A 19,277-nucleotide genomic window follows, 5' to 3' on the forward strand; every position below is an offset into this window, starting at 1 on the left:
TGACATCATCTAATGATTATGACATCATCAAATGATTATGACATCAACAAAATGATTATGACATCATCCAATGATTATGACATCAAATGATTATGACATCAACAAAATGATTATGACATCATCCAATGATTTTGACATCATCAAATCATTATGACATCAACAAAATGATTATGACATCAACAAAATGATTATGACATCATCAAATGATTATGACATCAAATGATTATGACATCATCAAATGATGATGACATCAACAAAATGATGATGACATCATCCAATGATTATGACATCATCCAATGATTATGACATCATCAAATCATTATGACATCAACAAAATGATTATGACATCATCTAATGATTATGACATCATCAAATGATTATGACATCAACAAAATGATTATGACATCATCCAATGATTATGACATCAAATGATTATGACATCATCAAATGATTATGACATCACCAAAATGATTATGACATCAAATGATTATGACATCAACAAAATGATTATGACATCAACAAAATGATTATGACATCATCTAATGATTATGACATTATCAAATGATTATGACATCAACAAAATGATTATGACATCATCTAATGATTATGACATCATCAAATGATTATGACATCAACAAAATGATTATGACATCATCTAATGATTATGACATCATCAAATGATTATGACATCAACAAAATGATTATGACATCATCCAATGATTATGACATCAAAAAATGATTATGACATCATCCAATGATTATGACATCAAATGATTATGACATCATCAAATGATTATGACATCAACAAAATGATTATGACATCATCCAATGATTATGACATCAAATGATTATGACATCAACAAAATGATTATGACATCATCCAATGATTTTGACATCATCAAATCATTATGACATCAACAAAATGATTATGACATCAACAAAATGATTATGACATCATCAAATGATTATGACATCAAATGATTATGACATCAACAAAATGATGATGACATCATCCAATGATTATGACATCATCCAATGATTATGACATCATCAAATGATGATGACATCAACAAAATGATTATGACATCATCTAATGATTATGACATCATCAAATGATTATGACATCAACAAAATGATTATGACATCATCCAATGATTATGACATCAAATGATTATGACATCATCAAATCATTATGACATCAACAAAATGATTATGACATCATCAAATGATTATGACATCAAAAAAATGATTATGACATCAACAAAATGATTATGACATCATCCGATGATTATGACATCAAATGATTATGACATCATCAAATGATTATGACATCATCAAATGATTATGACATCAACAAAATGATTATGACATCATCTAATGATTATGACATCATCAAATGATTATGACATCAACAAAATGATTATGACATCATCAAATGATTATGACATCAACAAAACGATTATGACATCATCCAATGATTATGACATCAACAAAATGATTATGACATCATCCAATGATTATGACATCAAATGTTTATGACATCATCAAATGATTATGACATCAACAAAATGATTATGACATCATCCAATGATTATGACATCATATGATTATGACATCATCAAATCATTATGACATCAACAAAATGATTATGACATCATCTATTGATTATGACATCATCAAATGATTATGACATCAACAAAATGATTATGACATCATCCAATGATTATGATATCATCCAATGATTCTGACATCATCAAATCATTATGACATCAACAAAATGATTATGACATCATCTAATGATTATGACATCATCAAATGATTATGACATCAACAAAATGATTATAACATCATCCAATGATTATGACATCAAATGATTATGACATCATCAAATGATTATGACATCACCAAAATGATTATGACATCATCAAATGTTTATGACATCAACAAAATGATTATGACATCAGCAAAATGATTATGACATCATCTAATGATTATGACATTATCAAATGATTATGACATCATCCAATGATTATGACTTCAAATGATTATGACATCATCCAATGATTATGACATCAAATGATTATGACATCATCAAATGATTATGACATCACAAAATGATTATGACATCATCTAATGATTATGACATCATCAAATGATTATGACATCAACAAAATCATTATGACATCATCTAATTATTATGACATCATCAAATGATTATGACATCAACAAAATGATTATGACATCATCCAATGATTATGACATCAAATGATTATGACATCATCAAATGATTATGACATCACCAAAATGATTATGACATCATCAAATGATTATGACATCACCAAAATGATTATGACATCATCAAATGATTATGACATCACCAAAATGATTGTGACATCATCCAATGATTATGACATCAAATGATTATGACATCAACAAAATGATTATGGCATCATCCAATGATTTTGACATCATCAAATCATTATGACATCAACAAAATGATTATGACATCATCTAATGATTATGACATCAAATGATTATGACATCATCAAATGATTATGCCATCAACAAAATGATTATGGCATCATCAAATGATTATGACATCAACAAAATGATTATGACATCATCCAATGATTATGACATCAACAAAATGATTATGACATCATCAAATGATTATTACATCAACAAAATGATTATGACATCATCTAATGATTATGACATCATCTAATGATTATGACATCAACAAAATGATTATGTCATCATCCAATGATTATGACATCAAATGATTATGACATCATCAAATGATTATGACATCAACAAAATGATTATGACATCATCCAATGATTATGACATCAAATGATTATGACATCATCAAATGATTATGACATCAACAAAATGAATATGACATCATCCAATGATTATGACATCAAATGATTATGACATCATCTAATGATTATGACATCATCAAATGATTATGACATCAACAAAATGATTATGACATCCAATGATTATGACATCATCAAATGATTATGTCATCAACAAAATGATTATGACATCATCCAATGATTATGACATCAAATGATTATGACATCATCAAATCATTATGACATCAACAAAATGATTATGACATCATCTAATGATTATGACATCATCAAATGATTATGACATCAACAAAATGATTATGACATCATCCAATGATTATGACATCATCCAATGATTATGACATCATCAAATCATTATGACATCAACAAAATGATTATGACATCATCTAATGATTATGACATCATCAAATGATTATGACATCGACAAAATGATTATGACATCATCCAATGATTATGACATCAAATGATTATGACATCATCAAATGATTATGACATCAACAAAATGATTATGACATCAACAAAATGATTATGACATCAACAAAATGATTATGACATCATCTAATGATTATGACATTATCAAATGATTATGACATCAACAAAATGATTATGACATCATCCAATGATTATGACATCAAATGATTATGACATCATCCAATGATTATGACATCAAATGATTATGACATCATCAAATGATTATGACATCAACAAAATGATTATGACATCATCTAATGATTATGACATCATCAAATGATTATGACATCAACAAAATGATTATGACATCATCCAATGATTATGACATCAAATGATTATGACATCATCAAATGATTATGACATCACCAAAATGATTATGACATCATCAAATGATTATGACATCAACAAAATGATTATGACATCAGCAAAATGATTATGACATCATCTAATGATTATGACATTATCAAATGATTATGACATCATCCAATGATTATGACATCAAATGATTATGACATCATCCAATGATTATGACATCAAATGATTATGACATCATCAAATGATTATGACATCACAAAATGATTATGACATCATCTAATGATTATGACATCATCAAATGATTATGACATCAACAAAATCATTATGACATCATCTAATGATCATGACATCATCAAATGATTATGACATCAACAAAATGATTATGACATCATCCAATGATTATGACATCAAATGATTATGACATCATCAAATGATTATGACATCACCAAAATGATTATGACATCATCAAATGATTATGACATCAACAAAATGATTATGACATCAACAAAATGATTATGACATCATCTAATGATTATGACATTATCAAATGATTATGACATCAACAAAATGATTATGACATCATCCAATGATTATGACATCAAATGATTATGACATCATCAAATGATTATGACATCACAAAATGATTATGACATCATCTAATGATTATGACATCATCAAATGATTATGACATCAACAAAATGATTATGACATCATCTAATGATTATGACATCATCAAATGATTATGACATCAACAAATGATTATGACATCAACAAAATGATTATGACATCATCCAATGATTATGACATCAACAAAATGATTATGACTTCATCCAATGATTATGACATCATCCAATGATTATGACACCATCAAATCATTATGACATCAACAAAATTATTATGACATCATCTAATGATTATGACATCATCAAATGATTATGACATCAACAAAATGATTATGACATCATCCAATGATTATGACATCAAATGATTATGACATCATCAAATGATTATGACATCGACAAAATGATTATGACATCATCCAATGATTATGACATCAAATGATTATGACATCATCAAATGATTATGACATCATCAAAATGATTATGACATCAACAAAATGATTATGACATCAACAAAATGATTATGACATCATCTAATGATTATGACATTATCAAATGATTATGACATCAACAAAATGATTATGACATCATCCAATGATTATGACATCAAATGATTATGACATCATCAAATGATTATGACATCACCAAAATGATTATGACATCATCAAATGATTATGACATCAACAAAATGATTATGACATCAACAAAATGATTATGACATCATCTAATGATTATGACATTATCAAATGATTATGACATCAACAAAATGATTATGACATCATCCAATGATTATGACATCAAATGATTATGACATCATCAAATGATTATGACATCACAAAATGATTATGACATCATCTAATGATTATGACATCATCAAATGATTATGACATCAACAAAATGATTATGACATCATCTAATGATTATGACATCATCAAATGATTATGACATCAACAAAATGATTATGACATCATCCAATGATTATAACATCAAATGATTATGACATCATCAAATGATTATGACATCAAATGATTATGACATCATCAAATGATTATGACATCAACAAAATGATTATGACATCAAATGATTATGACATCATCAAATGATTATGACATCACCAAAATGATTATGACATCATCAAATGATTATGACATCAACAAAATGATTATGACATCAACAAAATGATTATGACATCATCTAATGATTATGACATTATCAAATGATTATGACATCAACAAAATGATTATGACATCATCCAATGATTATGACATCAAATGATTATGACATCATCAAATGATTATGACATCACAAAATGATTATGACATCATCTAATGATTATGACATCATCAAATGATTATGACATCAACAAAATGATTATGACATCATCTAATGATTATGACATCATCAAATGATTATGACATCAACAAAATGATTATGACATCATCCAATGATTATAACATCAAATGATTATGACATCATCAAATGATTATGACATCAACAAAATGATTATGACATCATCCAATGATTATGACATCAAATGATTATGACATCAACAAAATGATTATGACATCATCCAATGATTTTGACATCATCAAATCATTATGACATCAACAAAATGGTTATGACATCAACAAAATGATTATGACATCATCAAATGATTATGACATCAAATGATTATGATATCATCAAATGATTATGACATCAACAAAATGATGATGACATCATCCAATGATTATGACATCATCCAATGATTATGACATCATCAAATCATTATGACATCAACAAAATAATTATGACATCATCTAATGATTATGACATCATCAAATGATTATGACATCAACAAAATGATTATGACATCATCTAATGATTATGACATCATCAAATGATTATGACATCAACAAAATGATTATGACATCATCTAATGATTATGACATCATCAAATGATTATGACATCAACAAAATGATTATGACATCATCCAATGATTATGATATCAAAAAATGATTATGACATCATCCAATGATTATGACATCAAATGATTATGACATCATCAAATGATTATGACATCAACAAAATGATTATGACATCATCCAATGATTATGACATCAAATGATTATGACATCATCAAATGATTATGACATCAACAAAATGATTATGACATCATCCAATGATTATGACATCAAATGATTATGACATCATCAAATGATTATGACATCAACAAAATGAATATGACATCATCCAATGATTATGACATCAAATGATTATGACATCATCTAATGATTATGACATCATCAAATGATTATGACATCAACAAAATGATTATGACATCCAATGATTATGACATCATCAAATGATTATGACATCAACAAAATGATTATGACATCATCCAATGATTATGACATCAAATGATTATGACATCATCAAATCATTATGACATCAACAAAATGATTATGACATCATCTAATGATTATGACATCATCAAATGATTATGACATCAACAAAATGATTATGACATCATCCAATGATTATGACATCATCAAATCATTATGACATCATGAAATCATTATGACATCAACAAAATGATTATGACATCATCTAATGATTATGACATCATCAAATGATTATGACATCGACAAAATGATTATGACATCATCCAATGATTATGACATCAAATGATTATGACATCATCAAATGATTATGACATCACCAAAATGATTATGACATCAACAAAATGATTATGACATCAACAAAATGATTATGACATCATCTAATGATTATGACATTATCAAATGATTATGACATCAACAAAATGATTATGACATCATCCAATGATTATGACATCAAATGATTATGACATCATCAAATGATTATGACATCACCAAAATGATTATGACATCATCAAATGATTATGACATCAACAAAATGATTATGACATCAACAAAATGATTATGACATCATCTAATGATTATGACATTATCAAATGATTATGACATCAACAAAATGATTATGACATCATCCAATGATTATGACATCAAATGATTATGACATCATCAAATGATTATGACATCACAAAATGATTATGACATCATCTAATGATTATGACATCATCAAATGATTATGACATCAACAAAATGATTATGACATCATCTAATGATTATGACATCATCAAATGATTATGACATCAACAAAATGATTATGACATCATCCAATGATTATAACATCAAATGATTATGACATCATCAAATGATTATGACATCAAATGATTATGACATCATCAAATGATTATGACATCAACAAAATGATTATGACATCAAATGATTATGACATCATCAAATGATTATGACATCACCAAAATGATTATGACATCATCAAATGATTATGACATCAACAAAATGATTATGACATCAACAAAATGATTATGACATCATCTAATGATTATGACATTATCAAATGATTATGACATCAACAAAATGATTATGACATCATCCAATGATTATGACATCAAATGATTATGACATCATCAAATGATTATGACATCACAAAATGATTATGACATCATCTAATGATTATGACATCATCAAATGATTATGACATCAACAAAATGATTATGACATCATCTAATGATTATGACATCATCAAATGATTATGACATCAACAAAATGATTATGACATCATCCAATGATTATAACATCAAATGATTATGACATCATCAAATGATTATGACATCAACAAAATGATTATGACATCATCCAATGATTATGACATCAAATGATTATGACATCAACAAAATGATTATGACATCATCCAATGATTTTGACATCATCAAATCATTATGACATCAACAAAATGGTTATGACATCAACAAAATGATTATGACATCATCAAATGATTATGACATCAAATGATTATGATATCATCAAATGATTATGACATCAACAAAATGATGATGACATCATCCAATGATTATGACATCATCCAATGATTATGACATCATCAAATCATTATGACATCAACAAAATAATTATGACATCATCTAATGATTATGACATCATCAAATGATTATGACATCAACAAAATGATTATGACATCATCTAATGATTATGACATCATCAAATGATTATGACATCAACAAAATGATTATGACATCATCTAATGATTATGACATCATCAAATGATTATGACATCAACAAAATGATTATGACATCATCCAATGATTATGATATCAAAAAATGATTATGACATCATCCAATGATTATGACATCAAATGATTATGACATCATCAAATGATTATGACATCAACAAAATGATTATGACATCATCCAATGATTGTGACATCAAATGATTATGACATCATCAAATGATTATGACATCAACAAAATGATTATGACATCATCCAATGATTATGACATCAAATGATTATGACATCATCAAATGATTATGACATCAACAAAATGAATATGACATCATCCAATGATTATGACATCAAATGATTATGACATCATCTAATGATTATGACATCATCAAATGATTATGACATCAACAAAATGATTATGACATCCAATGATTATGACATCATCAAATGATTATGACATCAACAAAATGATTATGACATCATCCAATGATTATGACATCAAATGATTATGACATCATCAAATCATTATGACATCAACAAAATGATTATGACATCATCTAATGATTATGACATCATCAAATGATTATGACATCAACAAAATGATTATGACATCATCCAATGATTATGACATCATCAAATCATTATGACATCATGAAATCATTATGACATCAACAAAATGATTATGACATCATCTAATGATTATGACATCATCAAATGATTATGACATCGACAAAATGATTATGACATCATCCAATGATTATGACATCAAATGATTATGACATCATCAAATGATTATGACATCACCAAAATGATTATGACATCAACAAAATGATTATGACATCAACAAAATGATTATGACATCATCTAATGATTATGACATTATCAAATGATTATGACATCAACAAAATGATTATGACATCATCCAATGATTATGACATCAAATGATTATGACATCATCCAATGATTATGACATCAAATGATTATGACATCATCAAATGATTATGACATCAACAAAATGATTATGACATCATCTAATGATTATGACATCATCAAATGATTATGACATCAACAAAATGATTATGACATCATCCAATGATTATGACATCAAATGATTATGACATCATCAAATGATTATGACATCACCAAAATGATTATGACATCATCAAATGATTATGACATCAACAAAATGATTATGACATCAACAAAATGATTATGACATCATCTAATGATTATGACATTATCAAATGATTATGACATCAACAAAATGATTATGACATCATCCAATGATTATGACATCAAATGATTATGACATCATCAAATGATTATGACATCACAAAATGATTATGACATCATCTAATGATTATGACATCATCAAATGATTATGACATCAACAAAATGATTATGACATCATCTAATGATTATGACATCATCAAATGATTATGACATCAACAAAATGATTATGACATCATCCAATGATTATAACATCAAATGATTATGACATCATCAAATGATTATGACATCAACAAAATGATTATGACATCATCCAATGATTATGACATCAAATGATTATGACATCAACAAAATGATTATGACATCATCCAATGATTTTGACATCATCAAATCATTATGACATCAACAAAATGGTTATGACATCAACAAAATGATTATGACATCATCAAATGATTATGACATCAAATGATTATGATATCATCAAATGATTATGACATCAACAAAATGATGATGACATCATCCAATGATTATGACATCATCCAATGATTATGACATCATCAAATCATTATGACATCAACAAAATAATTATGACATCATCTAATGATTATGACATCATCAAATGATTATGACATCAACAAAATGATTATGACATCATCCAATGATTATGACATCAAATGATTATGACATCATCAAATGATTATGACATCACCAAAATGATTATGACATCATCAAATGATTATGACATCAACAAAATGATTATGACATCAACAAAATGATTCTGACATCATCTAATGATTATGACATTATCAAATGATTATGACATCAACAAAATGATTATGACATCATCCAATGATTATGACATCAAATGATTATGACATCATCAAATGATTATGACATCAACAAAATGATTATGACATCATCCAATGATTATGACATCAAATGATTATGACATCAACAAAATGATTATGACATCATCCAATGATTTTGACATCATCAAATCATTATGACATCAACAAAATGATTATGACATCAACAAAATGATTATGACATCATCAAATGATTATGACATCAAATGATTATGACATCATCAAATGATTATGACATCAACAAAATGATGATGACATCATCCAATGATTATGACATCATCCAATGATTATGACATCATCAAATCATTATGACATCAACAAAATGATAATGACATCATCTAATGATTATGACATCATCAAATGATTATGACATCAACAAAATGATTATGACATCATCCAATGATTATGACATCAAATGATTATGACATCATCAAATGATTATGACATCACCAAAATGATTATGACATCATCAAATGATTATGACATCAACAAAATGATTATGACATCAACAAAATGATTATGACATCATCTAATGATTATGACATTATCAAATGATTATGACATCAACAAAATGATTATGACATCATCTAATGATTATGACATCATCAAATGATTATGACATCAACAAAATGATTATGACATCATCTAATGATTATGACATCATCAAATGATTATGACATCAACAAAATGATTATGACATCATCCAATGATTATGACATCAAAAAATGATTATGACATCATCCAATGATTATGACATCAAATGATTATGACATCATCAAATGATTATGACATCAACAAAATGATTATGACATCATCCAATGATTATGACATCAAATGATTATGACATCAACAAAATGATTATGACATCATCCAATGATTTTGACATCATCAAATCATTATGACATCAACAAAATGATTATGACATCAACAAAATGATTATGACATCATCAAATGATTATGACATCAAATGATTATGACATCAACAAAATGATGATGACATCATCCAATGATTATGACATCATCCAATGATTATGACATCATCAAATGATGATGACATCAACAAAATGATTATGACATCATCTAATGATTATGACATCATCAAATGATTATGACATCAACAAAATGATTATGACATCATCCAATGATTATGACATCAAATGATTATGACATCATCAAATGATTATGACATCAACAAAATGATTATGACATCATCAAATGATTATGACATCAAAAAAATGATTATGACATCAACAAAATGATTATGACATCATCTAATGATTATGACATTATCAAATGATTATGACATCAACAAAATGATTATGACATCATCCGATGATTATGACATCAAATGATTATGACATCATCAAATGATTATGACATCAACAAAATGATTATGACATCATCTAATGATTATGACATCATCAAATGATTATGACATCAACAAAATGATTATGACATCATCTAATGATTATGACATCATCAAATGATTATGACATCAACAAAACGATTATGACATCATCCAATGATTATGACATCAACAAAATGATTATGACATCATCCAATGATTATGACATCAAATGTTTATGACATCATCAAATGATTATGACATCAACAAAATGATTATGACATCATCCAATGATTATGACATCAAATGATTATGACATCATCAAATCATTATGACATCAACAAAATGATTATGACATCATCTATTGATTATGACATCATCAAATGATTATGACATCAACAAAATGATTATGACATCATCCAATGATTATGATATCATCCAATGATTCTGACATCATCAAATCATTATGACATCAACAAAATGATTATGACATCATCTAATGATTATGACATCATCAAATGATTATGACATCAACAAAATGATTATAACATCATCCAATGATTATGACATCAAATGATTATGACATCATCAAATGATTATGACATCACCAAAATGATTATGACATCATCAAATGATTATGACATCAACAAAATGATTATGACATCAGCAAAATGATTATGACATCATCTAATGATTATGACATTATCAAATGATTATGACATCATCCAATGATTATGACATCAAATGATTATGACATCATCCAATGATTATGACATCAAATGATTATGACATCATCAAATGATTATGACATCACAAAATGATTATGACATCATCTAATGATTATGACATCATCAAATGATTATGACATCAACAAAATCATTATGACATCATCTAATGATTATGACATCATCAAATGATTATGACATCAACAAAATGATTATGACATCATCCAATGATTATGACATCAAATGATTATGACATCATCAAATGATTATGACATCACCAAAATGATTATGACATCATCAAATGATTATGACATCACCAAAATGATTATGACATCATCAAATGATTATGACATCACCAAAATGATTATGACATCATCCAATGATTATGACATCAAATGATTATGACATCAACAAAATGATTATGGCATCATCCAATGATTTTGACATCATCAAATCATTATGACATCAACAAAATGATTATGACATCATCTAATGATTATGACATCAAATGATTATGACATCATCAAATGATTATGCCATCAACAAAATGATTATGGCATCATCAAAAGATTATGACATCAACAAAATGATTATGACATCATCCAATGATTATGACATCAACAAAATGATTATGACATCATCAAATGATTATTACATCAACAAAATGATTATGACATCATCTAATGATTATGACATCATCTAATGATTATGACATCAACAAAATGATTATGTCATCATCCAATGATTATGACATCAAATGATTATGACATCATCAAATGATTATGACATCAACAAAATGAATATGACATCATCCAATGATTATGACATCAAATGATTATGACATCATCTAATGATTATGACATCATCAAATGATTATGACATCAACAAAATGATTATGACATCCAATGATTATGACATCATCAAATGATTATGTCATCAACAAAATGATTATGACATCATCCAATGATTATGACATCAAATGATTATGACATCATCAAATCATTATGACATCAACAAAATGATTATGACATCATCTAATGATTATGACATCATCAAATGATTATGACATCGACAAAATGATTATGACATCATCCAATGATTATGACATCAAATGATTATGACATCATCAAATGATTATGACATCATCAAAATGATTATGACATCAACAAAATGATTATGACATCAACAAAATGATTATGACATCATCTAATGATTATGACATCATCAAATGATTATGACATCAACAAAATGATTATGACATCATCCAATGATTATGACATCATCCAATGATTATGACATCAACAAAATGATTATGACATCATCCAATGATTATGACATCAACAAAATGATTATGACATCATCCAATGATTATGACATCAAATGATTATGACATCATCAAATGATTATGACATCAACAAAATGATTATGACATCATCCAATGATTATGACATCAAATGATTATGACATCAACAAAATGATTATGACATCATCCAATGATTTTGACATCATCAAATCATTATGACATCAACAAAATGATTATGACATCAACAAAATGATTATGACATCATCAAATGATTATGACATCAAATGATTATGACATCAACAAAATGATGATGACATCATCCAATGATTATGACATCATCCAATGATTATGACATCATCAAATGATGATGACATCAACAAAATGATTATGACATCATCTAATGATTATGACATCATCAAATGATTATGACATCAACAAAATGATTATGACATCATCCAATGATTATGACATCAAATGATTATGACATCATCAAATGATTATGACATCAACAAAATGATTATGACATCATCAAATGATTATGACATCAAAAAAATGATTATGACATCAACAAAATGATTATGACATCATCTAATGATTATGACATTATCAAATGATTATGACATCAACAAAATGATTATGACATCATCCGATGATTATGACATCAAATGATTATGACATCATCAAATGATTATGACATCAACAAAATGATTATGACATCATCTAATGATTATGACATCATCAAATGATTATGACATCAACAAAATGATTATGACATCATCTAATGATTATGACATCATCAAATGATTATGACATCAACAAAACGATTATGACATCATCCAATGATTATGACATCAACAAAATGATTATGACATCATCCAATGATTATGACATCAAATGTTTATGACATCATCAAATGATTATGACATCAACAAAATGATTATGACATCATCCAATGATTATGACATCAAATGATTATGACATCATCAAATCATTATGACATCAACAAAATGATTATGACATCATCTATTGATTATGACATCATCAAATGATTATGACATCAACAAAATGATTATGACATCATCCAATGATTATGATATCATCCAATGATTCTGACATCATCAAATCATTATGACATCAACAAAATGATTATGACATCATCTAATGATTATGACATCATCAAATGATTATGACATCAACAAAATGATTATAACATCATCCAATGATTATGACATCAAATGATTATGACATCATCAAATGATTATGACATCACCAAAATGATTATGACATCATCAAATGATTATGACATCAACAAAATGATTATGACATCAGCAAAATGATTATGACATCATCTAATGATTATGACATTATCAAATGATTATGACATCATCCAATGATTATGACATCAAATGATTATGACATCATCCAATGATTATGACATCAAATGATTATGACATCATCAAATGATTATGACATCACAAAATGATTATGACATCATCTAATGATTATGACATCATCAAATGATTATGACATCAACAAAATCATTATGACATCATCTAATGATTATGACATCATCAAATGATTATGACATCAACAAAATGATTATGACATCATCCAATGATTATGACATCAAATGATTATGACATCATCAAATGATTATGACATCACCAAAATGATTATGACATCATCAAATGATTATGACATCACCAAAATGATTATGACATCATCAAATGATTATGACATCACCAAAATGATTATGACATCATCCAATGATTATGACATCAAATGATTATGACATCAACAAAATGATTATGGCATCATCCAATGATTTTGACATCATCAAATCATTATGACATCAACAAAATGATTATGACATCATCTAATGATTATGACATCAAATGATTATGACATCATCAAATGATTATGCCATCAACAAAATGATTATGGCATCATCAAATGATTATGACATCAACAAAATGATTATGACATCATCCAATGATTATGACATCAACAAAATGATTATGACATCATCAAATGATTATTACATCAACAAAATGATTATGACATCATCTAATGATTATGACATCATCTAATGATTATGACATCAACAAAATGATTATGTCATCATCCAATGATTATGACATCAAATGATTATGACATCATCAAATGATTATGACATCAACAAAATGAATATGACATCATCCAATGATTATGACATCAAATGATTATGACATCATCTAATGATTATGACATCATCAAATGATTATGACATCAACAAAATGATTATGACATCCAATGATTATGACATCATCAAATGATTATGTCATCAACAAAATGATTATGACATCATCCAATGATTATGACATCAAATGATTATGACATCATCAAATCATTATGACATCAACAAAATGATTATGACATCATCTAATGATTATGACATCATCAAATGATTATGACATCGACAAAATGATTATGACATCATCCAATGATTATGACATCAAATGATTATGACATCATCAAATGATTATGACATCATCAAAATGATTATGACATCAACAAAATGATTATGACATCAACAAAATGATTATGACATCATCTAATGATTATGACATTATCAAATGATTATGACATCAACAAAATGATTATGACATCATCCAATGATTATGACATCAAATGATTATGACATCATCCAATGATTATGACATCAAATGATTATGACATCATCAAATGATTATGACATCAACAAAATGATTATGACATCATCTAATGATTATGACATCATCAAATGATTATGACATCAACAAAATGATTATGACATCATCCAATGATTATGACATCAAATGATTATGACATCATCAAATGATTATGACATCACCAAAATGATTATGACATCATCAAATGATTATGACATCAACAAAATGATTATGACATCAACAAAATGATTATGACGTCATCTAATGATTATGACATTATCAAATGATTATGACATCAACAAAATGATTATGACATCATCCAATGATTATGACATCAAATGATTATGACATCATCAAATGATTATGACATCACAAAATGATTATGACATCATCTAATGATTATGACATCATCAAATGATTATGACATCAACAAAATGATTATGACATCATCTAATGATTATGACATCATCAAATGATTATGACATCAACAAAATGATTATGACATCATCCAATGATTATGACATCAAATGATTATGACATCAACAAAATGATTATGACATCATCCAATGATTTTGACATCATCAAATCATTATGACATCAACAAAATGATTATGACATCAACAAAATGATTATGACATCATCAAATGATTATGACATCAAATGATTATGACATCATCAAATGATTATGACATCAACAAAATGATGATGACATCATCCAATGATTATGACATCATCAAATCATTATGACATCAACAAAATGATTATGACATCATCTAATGATTATGACATCATCAAATGATTATGACATCAACAAAATGATTATGACATCATCCAATGATTATGACATCAAATGATTATGACATCATCAAATGATTATGACATCATCAAAATGATTATGACATCATCAAATGATTATGACATCAACAAAATGATTATGACATCAACAAAATGATTATGACATCATCCAATGATTATGACATCAAATGATTATGACATCATCAAATGATTATGACATCAAAAAAATGATTATGACATCAACAAAATGAATAGGACATCATCTAATGATTATGACATTATCAAATGATTATGACATCAACAAAATGATTATGACATCATCCGATGATTATGACATCAAATGATTATGACATCATCAAATGATTATGACATCAACAAAATGATTATGACATCATCTAATGATTATGACATCATCAAATGATTATGACATCAACAAAATGATTATGACATCATCCAATGATTATGACATCAACAAAATGATTATGACATCATCCAATGATTATGACATCAAATGTTTATGACATCATCAAATGATTATGACATCAACAAAATGATTATGACATCATCCAATGATTATGACATCAAATGTTTATGACATCATCAAATGATTATGACATCAACAAAATGATTATGACATCATCCAATGATTATGACATCAAATGATTATGACATCATCAAATCATTATGACATCAACAAAATGATTATGACATCATCTAATGATTATGACATCATCAAATGATTATGACATCAACAAAATGATTATGACATCATCCAATGATTATGACATCATCCAATGATTATTACATCATCAAATCATTATGACATCAACAAAATGATTATGACATCATCTAATGATTATGACATCATCAAATGATTATGACATCAACAAAATGATTATGACATCATCCAATGATTATGACATCAAATGATTATGACATCATCAAATGATTATGACATCACCAAAATGATTATGACATCATCAAATGATTATGACATCAACAAAATGATTATGACATCAACAAAATGATTATGACATCATCTAATGATTATGACATTATCAAATGATTATGACATCAACAAAATGATTATGACATCATCTAATGATTATGACATCATCAAATGATTATGACATCAACAAAATGATTATGACATCATCTAATGATTATGACATCATCAAATGATTATGACATCAACAAAATGATTATGACATCATCCAATGATTATGACATCAAAAAATGATTATGACATCATCCAATGATTATGACATCAACAAAATGATTATGACATCATCCAATGATTATGACATCAAATGTTTATGACATCATCAAATGATTATGACATCAACAAAATGATTATGACATCATCCAATGATTATGACATCAAATGATTATGACATCATCAAATCATTATGACATCAACAAAATGATTATGACATCATCTATTGATTATGACATCATCAAATGATTATGACATCAACAAAATGATTATGACATCATCCAATGATTATGATATCATCCAATGATTCTGACATCATCAAATCATTATGACATCAACAAAATGATTATGACATCATCTAATGATTATGACATCATCAAATGATTATGACATCAACAAAATGATTATAACATCATCCAATGATTATGACATCAAATGATTATGACATCATCAAATGATTATGACATCACCAAAATGATTATGACATCATCAAATGATTATGACATCAACAAAATGATTATGACATCAGCAAAATGATTATGACATCATCTAATGATTATGACATTATCAAATGATTATGACATCATCCAATGATTATGACATCAAATGATTATGACATCATCCAATGATTATGACATCAAATGATTATGACATCATCAAATGATTATGACATCACAAAATGATTATGACATCAT

The sequence above is a fragment of the Dendrobates tinctorius genome, unplaced genomic scaffold (assembly GCF_039654945.1).
Source record: "Dendrobates tinctorius isolate UK_male_01 unplaced genomic scaffold, ASM3965494v1 ptg000019l, whole genome shotgun sequence".
NCBI classification, from domain to species: domain Eukaryota; kingdom Metazoa; phylum Chordata; class Amphibia; order Anura; family Dendrobatidae; genus Dendrobates; species Dendrobates tinctorius.